The following is a 15,433-nucleotide window of genomic DNA, read 5'->3' as shown; positions in this document are numbered from 1 at the left end:
CAACAATCAAATCGGCAACCAGATGATACTAAAGTTGCTCCCCCACCTTCTACTTCATTTGTTTCTCCCTCTCCTTCTTCCTCTTTGCTTGGTGAAGCTAGTAACACTAAAACCAAGTAACTGAGATGAAGAGGAAAGGGAAGGAGAAGAAGAAGAAGAATCCAACGACGAAAGGGGGCAACCATGCATCATCTGGTGAAAATCCACACACTGCACCTTCCAAACCTAAATCGTGTCATTTGCAAAGGAGACCACTATCATCAACATTGTCCCTGCATCCCACAGATCCTGAGGGATTGGTCTCCCCGCTTGCACAATCTGGTGTCTTCAACCTCTGATGATCATGTTGAGAGCACACTATCAACTAGTGAAAATGAAGCCAATGGAAAGAAAGGAAGATATAAATTTCCTTGTAGATTGTGTGAAGGCGAGCATGCCCTCCACTGTTGTCCTTTACTAGACGAAGCTAAAAGAGTCTTGGATAACCATCATGCTTCACCACAGTGGCTTCCTCTTGGATACAAGAAACTCTTGCCGAGTCCATCGCTAGTTGAAAATCTGACTGACACACCGTTGTTTTCAGTCGAAGCACCTATCATTGAAGATAGACCCTCTAAGTCCACACTGGACCAAAATCAACAGGTCCAGATGGCAGTTGGCCCAATCTTGTCTTCAGAAGGTCCACCTTCAGATGATACTGCACCAAAGAGAATGAGAATGACACTGTTCAAATTCTTTTCGTTAACACAGAATCCAATGAACATGGGGGCAATCTAGCCATTCCTTTACCGTAGGAAGTAAGTTCGTCAGAGATCTATCCGGCCATTTATTCGGTCCCTCCTCCAAGCAATCTAGTCATTTCCTTCGATTGGAATCTACTAGGGAGACCCTGCCTACCATCTAATGTACCATTCCAAATCATAGTACAAGCTTACAGAATGATCATGGTTGGTACTATCATAGATGAAGGGGCTTCTGTGAGTATCCTTTCCTCAACTGCTTGGAAAGTGCTTGGTTCACCATCGCTTCTGCCTGAGATTTGAAATTTGACAGGCTTCAACAAAGGAACCAGTCGACCGTTGGGGATCCTTCCAAATTTGCCTATAACTTTGAGAAGGAAAACCGTTCATCTAAACGTGATGGTAGTCCAAGGGCCTCTAGGTTACAATCTACTCCTTGGGCGTGACTACATTTATAGCATGGAAGCTATTGTTTCCTCACTCTTTCGAGTGATGTGTTTTCCGCATGAAGGCAGAGTGGTCCACCTAGTTGACCAGCTTTCATTACCTGGTTCAAACATGACTATTAGTCAAATGCCATCCCTAACTAGTCTTTTTGCACAAGGAATGTCTCATCAATCTCCAGTCCGTCCACTTGATGAGTGCGAGTGATTCAGTGATTATGATTGAAACCCAGAAGGCATGCACCCTAGTCTGCTTTGGTAGGAAAACTCTAGATATAAGGTAGGTTTCTGCGTAGGAATATGAATAGTCTGATACCCCTGTCCGTTTAGGAAAATGGAATTAGACTAGAAAAGGATTCCCCCATCAAAGGTTATGTGACTGGCACTGACAACAGTCACCTTTGTCCATTTCAATGGACATCGCCAAGGAAGTGTTTTGTCTGCTACGTGGATGGAACAATCTTGCTAATGCAAGAACTTCTGTATGGTAACCTGGAAACTCTACTTATACCTGGGGGCATGCAAACCTTTTTGCATGCAAGTGAAAAGCGACCATTTATTTTCTTAGTTTGTAGGCTCTTAACCCTTTAAACTTGTAGGTTGGTCGTTCCTAGCTTGCATAACAAAAGGCTTCGGAGAAAAGTTTTGAATGTTGCAAGCTCCCTAAAAAATGAACCTATCGATGAGACATCCTATTATACGACTGGCATGAGCAGTTTTACACAAAGTTCAAGCTCGTTAAAAAATAAACCTAGCAATGAGAAAATGTTCCCCCAGAGTTCAAGCTCATTAAAAAATGAACCCACCTTCGGTAAACAACCATTGCAATCACATAATTATTAGCTTTTGAGCCTTGGTCATGTTCTTACCATCACCTCCATTCTTTTTTAGCTAATCATACACCTCCATTTAATTATTTACCCTTTTGAGGAACAGCTGAGATGAGTGATTCTATTAGCCACCGCCTTTACACTGCCGTGATTGAAAAGTTCCAAACCTTACGTGGAACCAGTTGCTATCCAAAAACATCACTCGTTCCTCAAAAAATGAGTCACCTTTAAGCTCTTTTCATCTGACTCGTAAAATATGAAAAGATTTCCGAGCAATTGGCCTCTCCAGCTCGTTAAAGTGATTGGAAGTGCCATCCCTCCTCTAGATTTTAATCTTTTTGGACATGAGGGATCATTACACAAAAAGATCGAGCACTTGTCTTGTCCGGCTCATTAAAACTATCGAAAAGTCATCCCTTTCGTATTATTTTATAATTTTTCGGACTTAAGGGATTATATTACGAAAGAGGACTACTGGAGTTGCCTTTACGTCTCTTTTTAGACTCTCTAAAATTGAAAAGGACTGAGTTATCTTTGTCATTAAACTCGTTAAAACAATAGCAAAAAACTTGTCCATGCAGACAAGAGTGAGTTTCACTGTCGCTAGGCTCGTTAAAACATAGCGACAGGTTTATTATAGAACAAGCATATGTTATCCTCCTCAAGCTTGACAGAAATAAAGAGGTACTGGTTAGTAATGACCGGGGAAGAAGGTAAGAAAACTTGAATAACTTCATTGGTAGCAAGTCGCTCTTGAACATGACACTTTCACTCCGTCACCATGATTGAGTCGGGTTGGGTTATTCCGTTCATTGGTCATATCACCATTGGTCCACCATACCATCCATTTTGGGGTTAATGCTACCAATCCATTTCAGTGTTGTTGATATATTCAAGAGAAGTTGCTTAGAGAATTCACCAACCTAGCTAACGCCTCATCCACTACAATACCTTCACTCTCCATTTTTCATGATCGCCACCCTGAACCTTGTATCAGCAGATCATTTTCACCTCCACAAAATCATTTGCTCCGTTCCGCGTCATAGATGTGGGATTCATTAAGGCCCTCCTACGACGGGTCACTTCTTGTTGACATTAGCTCATTATCCAAGAAGTTGACTTAGGAACAACCCTTTCAGTACTTTGAAGCTTACATGCCTCAATGGCAAGTTTATGACTTCCGACGACACATTTACATCAATGGCCTTCGACCGAAGGATTTTGTGTGGTGTTCGACATCAATTCATGTATTCACACCACGTGAATTGTAATGTAGTACCTTGTGGGTCATCATCATTATTGGTGATTCCTCTCGTGCCTATTAATAGCTTACATCATTGGCTGGTAATCAGGCGATGTCTTTCCATGTTCGACATTAGAACATCTTTTCACATGGATCAACTTGTACTTCAGGCAAAGATTGAACGAGTTTGAAGACCCCGGATCTAGTTTCATCCATCCGAGCTGCGATATATTTAGGAAAATAAAGACATCAAATGTACATCATAGCTGCACAGATAATCACCCAAACTAAGGGATGATGGCTCTACCAGAATCATCAGTCTGCCACACAGACGATTGTCTGTCTTATGTACATGAAAATGAATTTATAAAGCTGAGCATGGGAATGCCTACCTCAGCTAGATCATGAAAATATTATGAAGATAATGTATTGTATTGTATCTTATTACAAGTCACCTTCTAGTTTGAAAAACCTCGGATCCTCATTATAAAGCATTTCACTCAACATTAGAAGATTTATGACCTCATGCTTTAGGGGGCAACTGTTATAGACATATTTGGGAACTGCAACCCCAATCAAATATGTCCATAAACCAAGGGCTTCTAAACCCCTAAAAGTGTTGTTTCATACCCTAAAGGAACAAGGTTAGCTGATTACGTCATTTCCCAGAAGTTCTCCCTGAAAAATTTCTCAGAACAAGTCAAAATTGGACCATACAGACTGCTCCATACTAAGGGTGCAATGCATATCACCTATTACACATGGGGGGTGCGATGCATACTGAAAAGCCCTTCTGTAGGGTGCGATGAGCGAGAGAAGACAAATGGCAGAAGCAATTTGCTAGGTGGAAACTCAAAGAATCTTGTAGAAACTTCTCATATGACACTTTCCTCTCTGAATTCGCCAAGGGATGAGTAAGAGATCATGAAATATCCAATTGGAACCAAGAACTGTTAGTGAAATGAAACTAATTAAAATCCCAAAAGCTGACTCACTCTCCTGCAAACATATATATATGGATCCCTCATCCTAGAGATCCAGGGGCTGGAATTTTGTAATTTGCAAGGAAGTGCTGCTGGTTTCTCTTTGAAGACATTGTTGGGTGATCTTGCTTTGTTTGAAGTGAAGAGGGCTTTCATGCTGGGAGGATGATGTTGGATCATATAGCTTGGTTGTAATCCTCTCTTCTACTACTTCTATCAACAAAGCTATTTGAGTTTTCCTCCATATGCTTGTATATCTCTAAATCTTGTATTTGTATATGCATTTATATGGTTAATGTACATCTGATCCTACATTGTTTATGGTTATAGATCTCTATGCTTTGATGGTATTTTTCTGCTTTGACTCTACAGGTGTTCTTTGAAGTAGAACAAGTGAGAAAGGAGTGGCGAAAGCTCTATCAAAGGAGAGAGTAAACAAGTAAGGAGACTAGCAAAAGACTGAGGTTGGTACTCTTTGCTTCTCTCTCATGTATCTCTCATAAAGGAAAACACAAGTAACTTTAGTTTGTTTGTTTCTAAGATAACTACCTGTCTTAGTGGGACTAGTAGCTCTGAATGGACACTAGTTTTCCCAATAACGCTAAGCAATACAAACGAAGGTACCTAGAACCTTTTAAGAAGTATATGTATGTGTTTTCTTGGTATTATGATGATATAAAAACATTTGATACTAATATCATCCAACATAAAATTCCTTTAAAGAATGAGGCGAAAACATACAAACATAAGCGTAGGAAAATTAACCCTCTGTTACTTCCATCAATTGAGAAAGAGGCAAGGAAGTTGCTCCAAGCTAAAATGATTGTACCTCTGAGGTATTCAGATTGGGTGGAAAATCTAGTTTATGTCAAAAAGAAGAATGGGGAAATAAGGTTGTGTATTGACTTTAGGAATCTGAACAAGGCCTAACTAAAGGATAATTACCCTTTGCCTAAAATGGACTAGATTCTGCAAAAAGTGGTGGACTCTGCCCCTATGTTTATGATGGAAGGTTTTTCTGGATACAATCAAGTAGTTGTGCATCCTGAGGATCAAAAGAAAAGTATGTTCACCATGCCTTGGGGAACATTTATGTATGCTAGAATGACCTTCGGCCTCATAAATGTAGGAGCCACTTTTAAGAGAGCAATGGATATAGCGTTTGTAGGAGAACGAGATAAGTTTTTGGTAATTTACCTACATGACATCACTATTTTGTAAAAACCAGATGAGCATATGGAACATCTATGACTCACCTTTGATAAATGTAGAAAATATGGTCTGTCTTTAAATCCTAAGAAGTCTCAGTTTTCTCTAAGTGAGGGAAAGCATCTAGGACACATCGTGGAAAAAGAGGGGGTAAAGATAGATCCCAAGAGGGTGGAAGCCATCAACAACATCCCATTGCCAAGAAATAAGAAAGAAATCCATATTTTATTGGGCAGAATCAACTTTTTAAGGAGGTTCATACCCAATTATGCTAAGATAATTAAATAAATTACAAGTATGTTGAAGAAGGATAGGGAGGTAAAATGGACTCAAGAAGATCAGGACTCATTCTATAGGGTCAAAAAGGACTTTGGAGAAGCTCCTGTATTAGTCATCCCTGACTATCTAAAACCATTTTTCATTTTTTCTTTTTCTTATCCTCATATAGTTGTTGTTGTTTTATTATAGAAAAACAATGAAGGACATGAGAAACCAATAGCATTTTTTAGCCAGGTGCTATGGGATGCTGAGCTAAAGTACAATATTTTGAAGAAACAAGCCTATTCCTTGGTCAAGGTCCCGAAGACCTTCAAAATATATGTCCTGTAATAAAGAATAACAAATTATGTTCCTACAGTTGTTGTGAAAGACATATGGTACTAGGGGACAGTGAGGGAAAAAGAGGTAAATGGATTGCAAAAATCTAAGAATACGACCTAGAGATCAAACCCATGAAGCTGATCAAGGGGCAGGGATTAGCTAAAATATTTTCTGAATCAAACTACTAAGCCTTGGGCATAAATTCACTGACAGAGGAAGGAGAAAGCTGAAGAGAAGAGGAGCCGAATAAACATATAATCCACTATTTACTTTTTCTAAGTTGTCCAATCAATTTTGATAAAGTTAAATACAGGGCATTGAGGCTACAAGCCCAGAAGTTTGTCATTTTAAGTGGCCAACTGTATTAGAAAGACCCAATGGGGATTTTGCTTTTATGCCTGGTTGAAGAAGAGATCCATAAAGTGATGGATGAGCTCCATAATTGTGTATGTGGGGAGAATTATAGTTGGAGAGCTACAACCCATAAAATTCTCAAAGTAGGTTTCTATTGGCCTAAGTGGTTTCGTGAGGTACATGCTTATGTTCGAGCCTGTGAGAAGTGCTAAATGTTTGCTGAAAAGTAGAAATTAACACCTTTCCTTTTAATCCATGTTTTTATTGAAGAACCTTTCAGATAATAGGGGTTAGACTTCATTAGGGAAATCCACCCATCCTCCAGTGGTCAGCAGAAATGGATTCTTACAACCATTGATTACTTCAATAAGTGGGTGGAAGCATTCCTAACTAGAAATGTCCCAACTAGAATATCCTTTCTAGGTTCGGTTTCCTAAGGAATATTATCACTGGTAATGCTCGGGTTTTTAAATCTGCCAAGTTTCTGAGTTTCTATGAGAAGTATAACATTATTGTGGGTCACTCCACTAGCTACTATCCACATGGAAATGGATTGGATGAATCATCAAATAAAACCTTGGTAATGATTCTTAAGAAGACAATATCAAAAAATTAGAAAAACTGGGACTCACAACTGAAGTTTTCTTTATGGGAAAATGGAGTTACTACCAAGAGGTCAACTTGAAAATCTGTTTTTGAATTAGTGTATGGGAAAGATGCAATTTTCCCTATACAATTAGCAATGTCAATGGCCAAAACTCTACAGGATGTTGTTGAAGAGCTAGATTCTCTAACCAAGAGGATCAATCAGCTCGTAGAACTTCAAGAAACCAGGGGGGAGGTGACTCAGAATATGATTGAATATAAGGAAACGATGAACACTCTATTTGACATAAAAGTAAAAAAATAACCTTACAACCAGGGGATTTGGTGCTCAAGTGGGAAAATTCAATCCCTTATGGTTTAGACCTTCGAAGATTGCTTAGGAAAAGGACAACAATACTATATTATTGGAAAACTTGGATGGTGGAATGCTTGAGATGCTTGTGAATGGGAAGTTTCTTAATCCTTACTTCCATCACTAAAGAGGTCCACTTTCACCCACTATACATACCGATGAGCCATTATAGATACCGGTAATTTTGTAATTTTTTTATGTTTCTATTTTTGTTTTTTACATTTGAATAAAATGACTCCATGCCCAATGGATAAAAGGCTACTAGTTTGTAGGTTCTTAGCACCTTGCTAGCAAGGTACAGTCCCCACTTGGAGCCAATGTTGTCACCTACTACATCTTTTTCAAATTATGTCAAATGATGTCAAATGTTGGCAAAAAAGGGGAGCTGAAGTGCAAAAAGGCCAAAAAGGAGAAGAAATATCAGAGACCAAAAGCATGTGGAGGAGGCCAAAACCAAAAGCCTAACTTTCAAAGCCAAAAGGAAAGCCGATATTTGAAGAGGATTGGTGAAATTCACGACCCGATCACACCAGAGCCTGATATTGGGAAGTATGGTAGGAAGGCATATCGAATTTTTTTTTTAATTCTTTTGAAAAAATTCCGATGAGAGGGGCTTCAGTATTTACTAGCACTTGATCATGGAAAGCCAAAGCGACCAAGGGCGCAGAGTTGGTCAGAGAACCTAAGTGCTAAGAATGAATATCGAAGGTGGAAAGCATCAAAACTCTTTCATAAAAAGTTATGATGAAGAGGACTTCTATATATGCTGGCAGTTGGTCATGAGAACTCGAGAGAACCAAGGGCGCAGAGCTGGGGCCAAGCACCGAGAGCTATGAGCCCATCAAAAGTGGGGGTTTTCATAACTCCAATGTTCATTCCTTTTTTGAAAATTGTCGATGAAGAGGGATTCTAATACAGACATGCACATGGTCGTGAGAGATCCAAAAAACCTAGAGGCAAGGGAAGATTTAGCGCCTAAGCACTATGGGCCATATCAGGGATGTGAATATCATAACTTCTCTATAAGTTCAAATTTGGAAAAGTTATGATGAAGAGGGGCTCCGATATGTGGCGACACTTGGTCATGAACATCCAAAGAACCAAAGGTGAAGCACAAATTACAAAGGGAGATAGCCCCTCGACAGGAGCCCAAAGGATTTATCACTCAAGCAATGAGCCTAAGGTCACAGGCAGTAGTCCCATGGTTGAGAAATGATAAAGGAGTTTAAGCAAGAGGAGGTAAGGGTGATCAGAACTTTTTGTTTTCATAATGATATTTTATAAGAGTTACAAGATGTACTAGGTTCCAATAGTATAGCGTAGAGTGTATACAGATGGATGGGTCAAAAACTATGTTACAAAGCACCATTAAGGCCACCACAGTTGATCGCTTCTAGCTCCAGAAAGTGGGAAATTCAAGCAGTTAGGGGTCAAGTGACAGGTGTATCGGGTGGTCACTGTGGAGGAACACTGTGGCAGAGACGTGGACTAATTAGAGGCGATCACATGAAATGGCATAGAAATATTTTGCTATGGCCATCATTCATTTTTCCCATGTTTGCTGTTTTGTAATCTCTTGCATTTTAAAGAAGGAATCAATCTATTATGTAATCATTTGAATATGCACATGCCAAGACAACTAGTCTATACAACTGTTGTGACATTCGAAGATATTTTGTAATTGTTGATTCAAGCTCCCCCTCTCCTTATAAATAGGGGATAGAAACTTATTTTAAAGGTTCCCAATTCCTATCCCAAAGGTTTGAAATATGTTTTTGTAGGTGTTTCGAGTTCTTTGTATAGAAAGAGGTTCCAACTCTTGGTTCAATGGCTTTCCCGTGAGGTGCTAATGCTTATACAAATGTTAAATGTGTTGGACCTATGATATGGACTCCACTTTCAAAGATTACTGAAGACGATTTGGTGATTCCAAGTAGAATAATGTGTAGTAAGTGTTCCTCTCTGTTTTTCATTTCATGTATGTTTATCTTCCTCTAAAATTATGTAAAGAAGCTGTTGGTTTCACTCTCAAAATTTTCATTTACTTATGTTATATCGTAGACAGATAACAATACATGTGAGATCACAAATTTACTAATGTTATTGTGTGACAGGATGTACCCATGAAAATATATATTTAGAAACCTTAAAATGTGCTCCACACTTTTCACATTTCATATCCTTATTCTTCCATAGTCCTGCTGGGATTCATTGATTAGGATTTTGTGTTATCCAACCCTCTGCATTGAATTCCTTTCCTTACTCTCTCTCTCCCTCCATTTTTACTACAACAATAGATATTATGTTGCATTCTAATGTGTGTCGGCCACCATATCAGGACATTTATCCTTGGTATGAGTGATATCTACCTGCATATACATATGTGTATGTTTAATTCTACCTTGGTGAAGGGTGATTAAACCAAGTTCTGCAACAATCTATTTTCAATTATATTCAATATGGAGTGCAAAAAAATTCTCAGCAAATCCTCAAAGCACTCCTCTAACATGTCCTAGACACTGACCCTTTCCTCAACCCGGGGGTTGTATCTAGGAGCGACAATGGAACCACTGTTTGAAAATATGTTTTTCTTAAATAAGATTTCCCTGCAACTATCTACAGTTGCATGTAATATAAAACTTGTCTCTTCCATAATAGTCAAATTTTAAAGATAGAATGTTGTTCATTATTTTCTATATAACAAAAACATAAGTTTATATTACTTTTAAAGCGTGATGGGACCCAAATCTCATTATGTGTGAATAGAAAATAAATCAAATAGTACAAATTTTCCCATCTGTGTAGCATTCTTACTCCCAACAAAATATCCCCACATGTATAGGGAGGGTGCATATAAATGTCGACAAAATTGTATGTGTTTATGGCCTCTTTGAAAATATCCTTCCTCAAATAAATTGGTATTCAACTCCATCCGTTGAAGGTCAGAGAAGAGAATCAATTTGGATCCATATATATGAGCACAAAGGTATATTCACAAATTTCACAAAGAGAGAAAAAGTGTCAGGGTTAGAAAGAAGTGTTTCTATTGAGATCTACTACGATGACCATTATGAAAAAAATTCCAACTCTATCAAGCCAAGTGGGCCTCTTTCTCAATATCTTGAGTGAGGCCAACTATCTATCCTTTGCCAACAATCTTACCCACGTATGTGTATAATTCTATTTTATCTCTTCCCCAATTTAATTCTTTAATTCCATTGATTTTGACACAGAATTTTCACAAATTGCTTCAACCCTTTACACCATAGCCCTATTCTACTAGTGAAAACAATTTATGGGGTCTCTTATTTTTCAAGTCTCACTCTTGGACCTGTGGGTTATGGGCCCATTATGCTCTTTCGCTATGCACTATGTCCCATGCATTCATGCAACTTCAATATATCAAAAAAATCCAATGTATCAATGCATTAAGATATCAAAGCATCAACCCATGATTCACACACATAGAATTACATAACACATAAATCAAATTTCATTAATTTAATAACTATTCTATCACATGCCGCTTCGACTATCTAGATATTCATTCTAATGGCCACCCTTCATACACGCACAAGTTTACAATTTATATTAGAAAATTACAATATCATGGATTACTTCAAGATCCACGATATTCTGCATAAATCTCTCAACATGATCCTCTCCACAAAGAATTCAACATGATCTTCTCCACAAAACCCTCAAAAAATTCCTAAGATCCCCAACGAATCCGATTTTTAAAGCTTTTAATCCTTAAAAAAATAGATATTACCCTGCCTTTTGAGAGTTGCAGCTTTTGGAACACATTCTTGCTGATATTTCAGAGGATGGGCCGATGTTTTGCATCATCTACTATCTCATGGATACCTCGCTTCCATTGTGATTTGAAATTGCATTTGACTAAATTTTCTGCTGGTTATGGGTTTGATTTGATTTTCATATACTTTAGACGTGGTCTTGTGGAGGATTTAGGGTGGATACTTATGTTCTTCCCATATTTCTGAGGATGCATTATAAGATACTAAAGAAATTAGTGGAGGAATAATACAAATATGTTGAAAATGGCTGTGAATAAATCATTCTCATTAGAACCACAATTTAAAAAGTTATTGTTCTAAAAGAATATTTCCAAGTAGCTATTTGTAGTTCGATTTAGTCCGAAAAGTAGTTTTTCCAAACTAACCACTTTCTAAAGTTATAATCCAATTCATTTTTTTTTAATAATATAAGCAAAAGTTAGTATTATTTTTAAAACAAACAACAAACTGGCCATATCTATAGACTGCACTACAATTATATAGTGCCAACAAAGCCATATGTTATAATTTATCAGAAAAGTCCATACATCAATATCAACACGGTGACAAGAGACATATCAGACAAAGAGAAATTGACCACCTAGAGAATTTGCCACTTTTAGAGTCATTGTAAATTTTTGAAGTTGATCATGAAGGAATGTTGGGCTATTGAAACTACCTCATTCAATGTAATTTACTTATACTTTTATTTTGGTGTTTTTTCTCCCACTTCATTTTTTTGTGAAACTAAGAAGATCTATATTTATATTAGAACATAAATATGGTACCAGTCCAATACATACATTAATCCATCCAGATTTTGATTCAGGTTATGTCCATGTATGGGTTTTTACCTACACTTTATACATTTTGTATTACTGTCGTCATAATTACAAACCTCCCTAATCATGAAACAACACGTCCTTGCTAAAAAAAAACATTTGGAGCAATGTGGAACACTGGTTTTTATTTAGATATCCTTATAGGCTTTGATCCTATATTTAGCATTGAAAAAACCATCAGTAAATAAATAGAACTGACATTAGACCATATAGTGAACTTGTCGGAAATGTGTTGTCATTGATGGAAAAGGCAAAGATGATTGACGAAAAAGGCAATGGAAAATATTGGCAGAGGAAACTGCATTGGTTGTAATTGGTGGAAAAGGTAATGATTGAAAGAGGTGGCACATGGAAAAGCAAAAGGCAATGGCAAAGGTGGCATAGGAAAAGAACAAACAATGGAAAAGGTGTCAAAGTCAAAGCATGGCAATCATTGGTGGTAAAGGTATGGTGTAGAGGCTTTGGAGCTAGTTTTGTAGTAGAAGACCATCTCAGGTGTAGGTGAAACCCAAACGTATGGAAATAGCTTGGAAAAATATTTCCAGTAGTATGTAGAATTTTGAAAATGGCCTCTTGGATCATGATATAGAGCCCATCAAATCTCTATGACCCTAAGTCAAAGATTGTAGAGCGTAGAAGTGTTTGGGTGAGCACTTGGTGTGTAGCAAAGTTTGGAACATTGCCAAAATACAATGCCAATACTAGTGGAGCCTCTAAACGAGAGTTATGGGCTTAAGTGGAGGCCACAATAGCAATGAAGAAGTTTTTTTATTGGCCAGAGTGGAGCCCACTTGACAAGATGACCTAGCTGTCATACCCTAGAGGGTTCACCCTGGAAGATTTATGCTGTGTCCAAATCTCAGTGACCAGGTAAAGGTGGAAACCAATGTGCAGGTCTTAGAAATTAGGCATATGTGAAAGCCACAATAGCAGTGAAGGATCACAATGATTGGCCATAGACTGAACCCAACGTTACAACCTAGCCTGATGGGAGTTCACCTCGATTTTTTTTGGTGTGCCTAGGTCTAAGTGACTGGGTGTATGTAGTCAGGATAGCTTGGCAGGAAACTACACACTTCCCAATGGGAATGGAGTGGGTGGGAGCCCACCCAATTGGTTTATAACCTGATGATATGTGTTATAGAGCCCAAGGCTACGCGTTGGGCTATTAATGCTTGGACATGATGACATAAGAGATGTCTAATGAGAATGAAGAGGGAGGCCCACTTTGCTAGCTCAACCTGTGTAGGGCGAGCTCGGAAAGAAAATCCTAGAGGAAAAATAAAAGGTCGTGCAACAAAGAGCCAGCCTAGAAGAAAACAATGCAAAAGGTCAGCAAGGCAAAAAAAAAATTTAACAAAGAAATTGGTGAAAAGCATAGGCCTCAGGGAACTTTCTCTCTCCTCCAAGAGGACAGGTGGCAGAAGTTGATTGGACCAAGTGACATTAGGAGGTTATGTTAACAGGGACATGTGGCATGAATATTCAAGGTTTTTGGGCACTCGAAGGGCCTATATCTAGGTGACACGCATCACGACTCAGAGATTGACATGTAGCACGGGTGACATCAACATGACATCATCCAATAAGATTCAATGTTGAGAATTTGGCAACGGAGGTAGGATCCAAGACACGTTGGCATGTAAACAGGGTGAGAGAAAATCATAGAGGTGCTGGGAGGACCTCGCAGGATAGCTAAGTCCACAAGGCCTAACCTAGTGGGATTGTTAAATGAATTGTTGTGAAAGCACTGAGTAGAAGGGGTCGAACGACAAAGGTAGAGTAGTAGCCAATAGAGGGAGCATTGTGCGGTCCCCATGAACACGTCAACCTGATAGTTAGACCCCGATGGGTGAATTGTGGTGTGCACTAAGCAAAAATGCTAGGAGATAGGGGCACCAAAACATGGAGGCATGACAGTTGGTGGATGGCGATGAATCAAAGAGTTGTCATGAGGACCCCACGAGATATCTCATCCCACTAGACATAGCTTAGTGGTTTATATAAAGGTGAAAATGGAATGCGTTGGGTTTGGGAGTTTCGGGATTAAGATTTGGACACAACCCTTGGGTCATTTCCCATAGAAATGAACCCAAGGTGCAGAGAAAAGAGCCGTGGGGGCTCTTAGGAGATCTAGCTAAGTGCCTGAACCTGCCTTGGTCTATTTCACATAGAAGAAAAGGGTGTTGATAATAAAAAGAGTTGGGAGATAGGAATCTCCAACCTTTTAGATTAGTAATTAGTCGCTTCTCATAGAAGCGTGAGCAACGGTGTAGAGCCATTAACAAAAGGAAAAAGGCCCACATAGGGTTCAAAAAAGGCTAAGCACCCAATACCTTAGGTTGTGGTGGCAGAGACTGGTCCTATGGAAGATAACAAGGAAGGTGCTAGGGAAAAAGGGCCTAACTACCAATTCAAAAAATTTATTAGCATTTTGTTTTTTAAATTAAAAAGAGTTGCAAAGGCCTTCTCAGCCTACAACAAAATATTGTGCATGGTAGCCTAGTTTAGCAACCATAACATGGCATGAATAGTTGGTAGCTAGTAGTTTTGGTGGATATTGAAGCCCAATAGTGGTGTGAATGAGTCGATAGCCTTGGTAAGTGATAGTTAAATAGTGTTGTTTGGTAGTTAAAGCCAAAAATAATAGACATAGGAAAATTTGGCAGAACAGTCAGTTGTAGCAACATATTTGGAAGTTGAGCAAAATTAAACTACAACTAAAAATAGTAGGCACACTTCTAAATCTTGTAACAAAGACATAATTAAAGAAAAAAATAGTTACACTAATAATTTCTTGAAGTAATAGGTGAGGAGCGGAAGAACACTTGAAGAGAAGAATTGGAGGACTAACCTAAATAGGACAAAGGTAAAAAATATTAATTTATTTAGTAGATTTGACAACATGATAACCAAAGTTAAAATTAAAAAAATCAATCCAGAATTCCTTAAAAGGAAGAATTTGAATAAGCAGAACATGGTTGAATGAGTGGTAAGAAGCACCAGGTGGTTTCAATGGCTGTACGAATTGTTGAGAGCAAAAAAGTGCTACTAGGGTGTTGTAAGAAGTAGAGTTGTTGGTGTTGGCATTGCATGTTTTGTGTCAGTAATCCTAAATTGCTAAAGGTGATCGTGTTTGTATAAACAACTAGAGATTGTCAAAGGTTTTTGTGCGGTGGATTTCATGAACAGTAGTAGTGAGAAAGATTTATTTGATTGTGAAAAAATTTCCTTATTGATATGAGTTTGAAAATAGATGAAATATGGATCAATAGGGCTAACAAGTGGTAGCTTGCAGAGCATGGGTAACAACTCCTTCTAGTAGGTTCTAGTAAATATTTAGGGGTAAGAGCCCTTTCAACAGAGACCGAAAAACAAGTAGGGGAAAGTGTCCCTTCCAGTGAGTACTGATAAATGAGTAGGGGCAAGAGTCC

The sequence above is a fragment of the Pinus tabuliformis genome, chromosome 5_2 (genome assembly GCF_031772625.1).
Source record: "Pinus tabuliformis cultivar Carrire ecotype Pingquan chromosome 5_2, CPIR1, whole genome shotgun sequence".
Taxonomy (NCBI): domain Eukaryota; kingdom Viridiplantae; phylum Streptophyta; class Pinopsida; order Pinales; family Pinaceae; genus Pinus; species Pinus tabuliformis.
The sequence above is the reverse complement of the archived record's forward strand: the minus strand, read 5'-3'. Positions refer to the sequence as shown.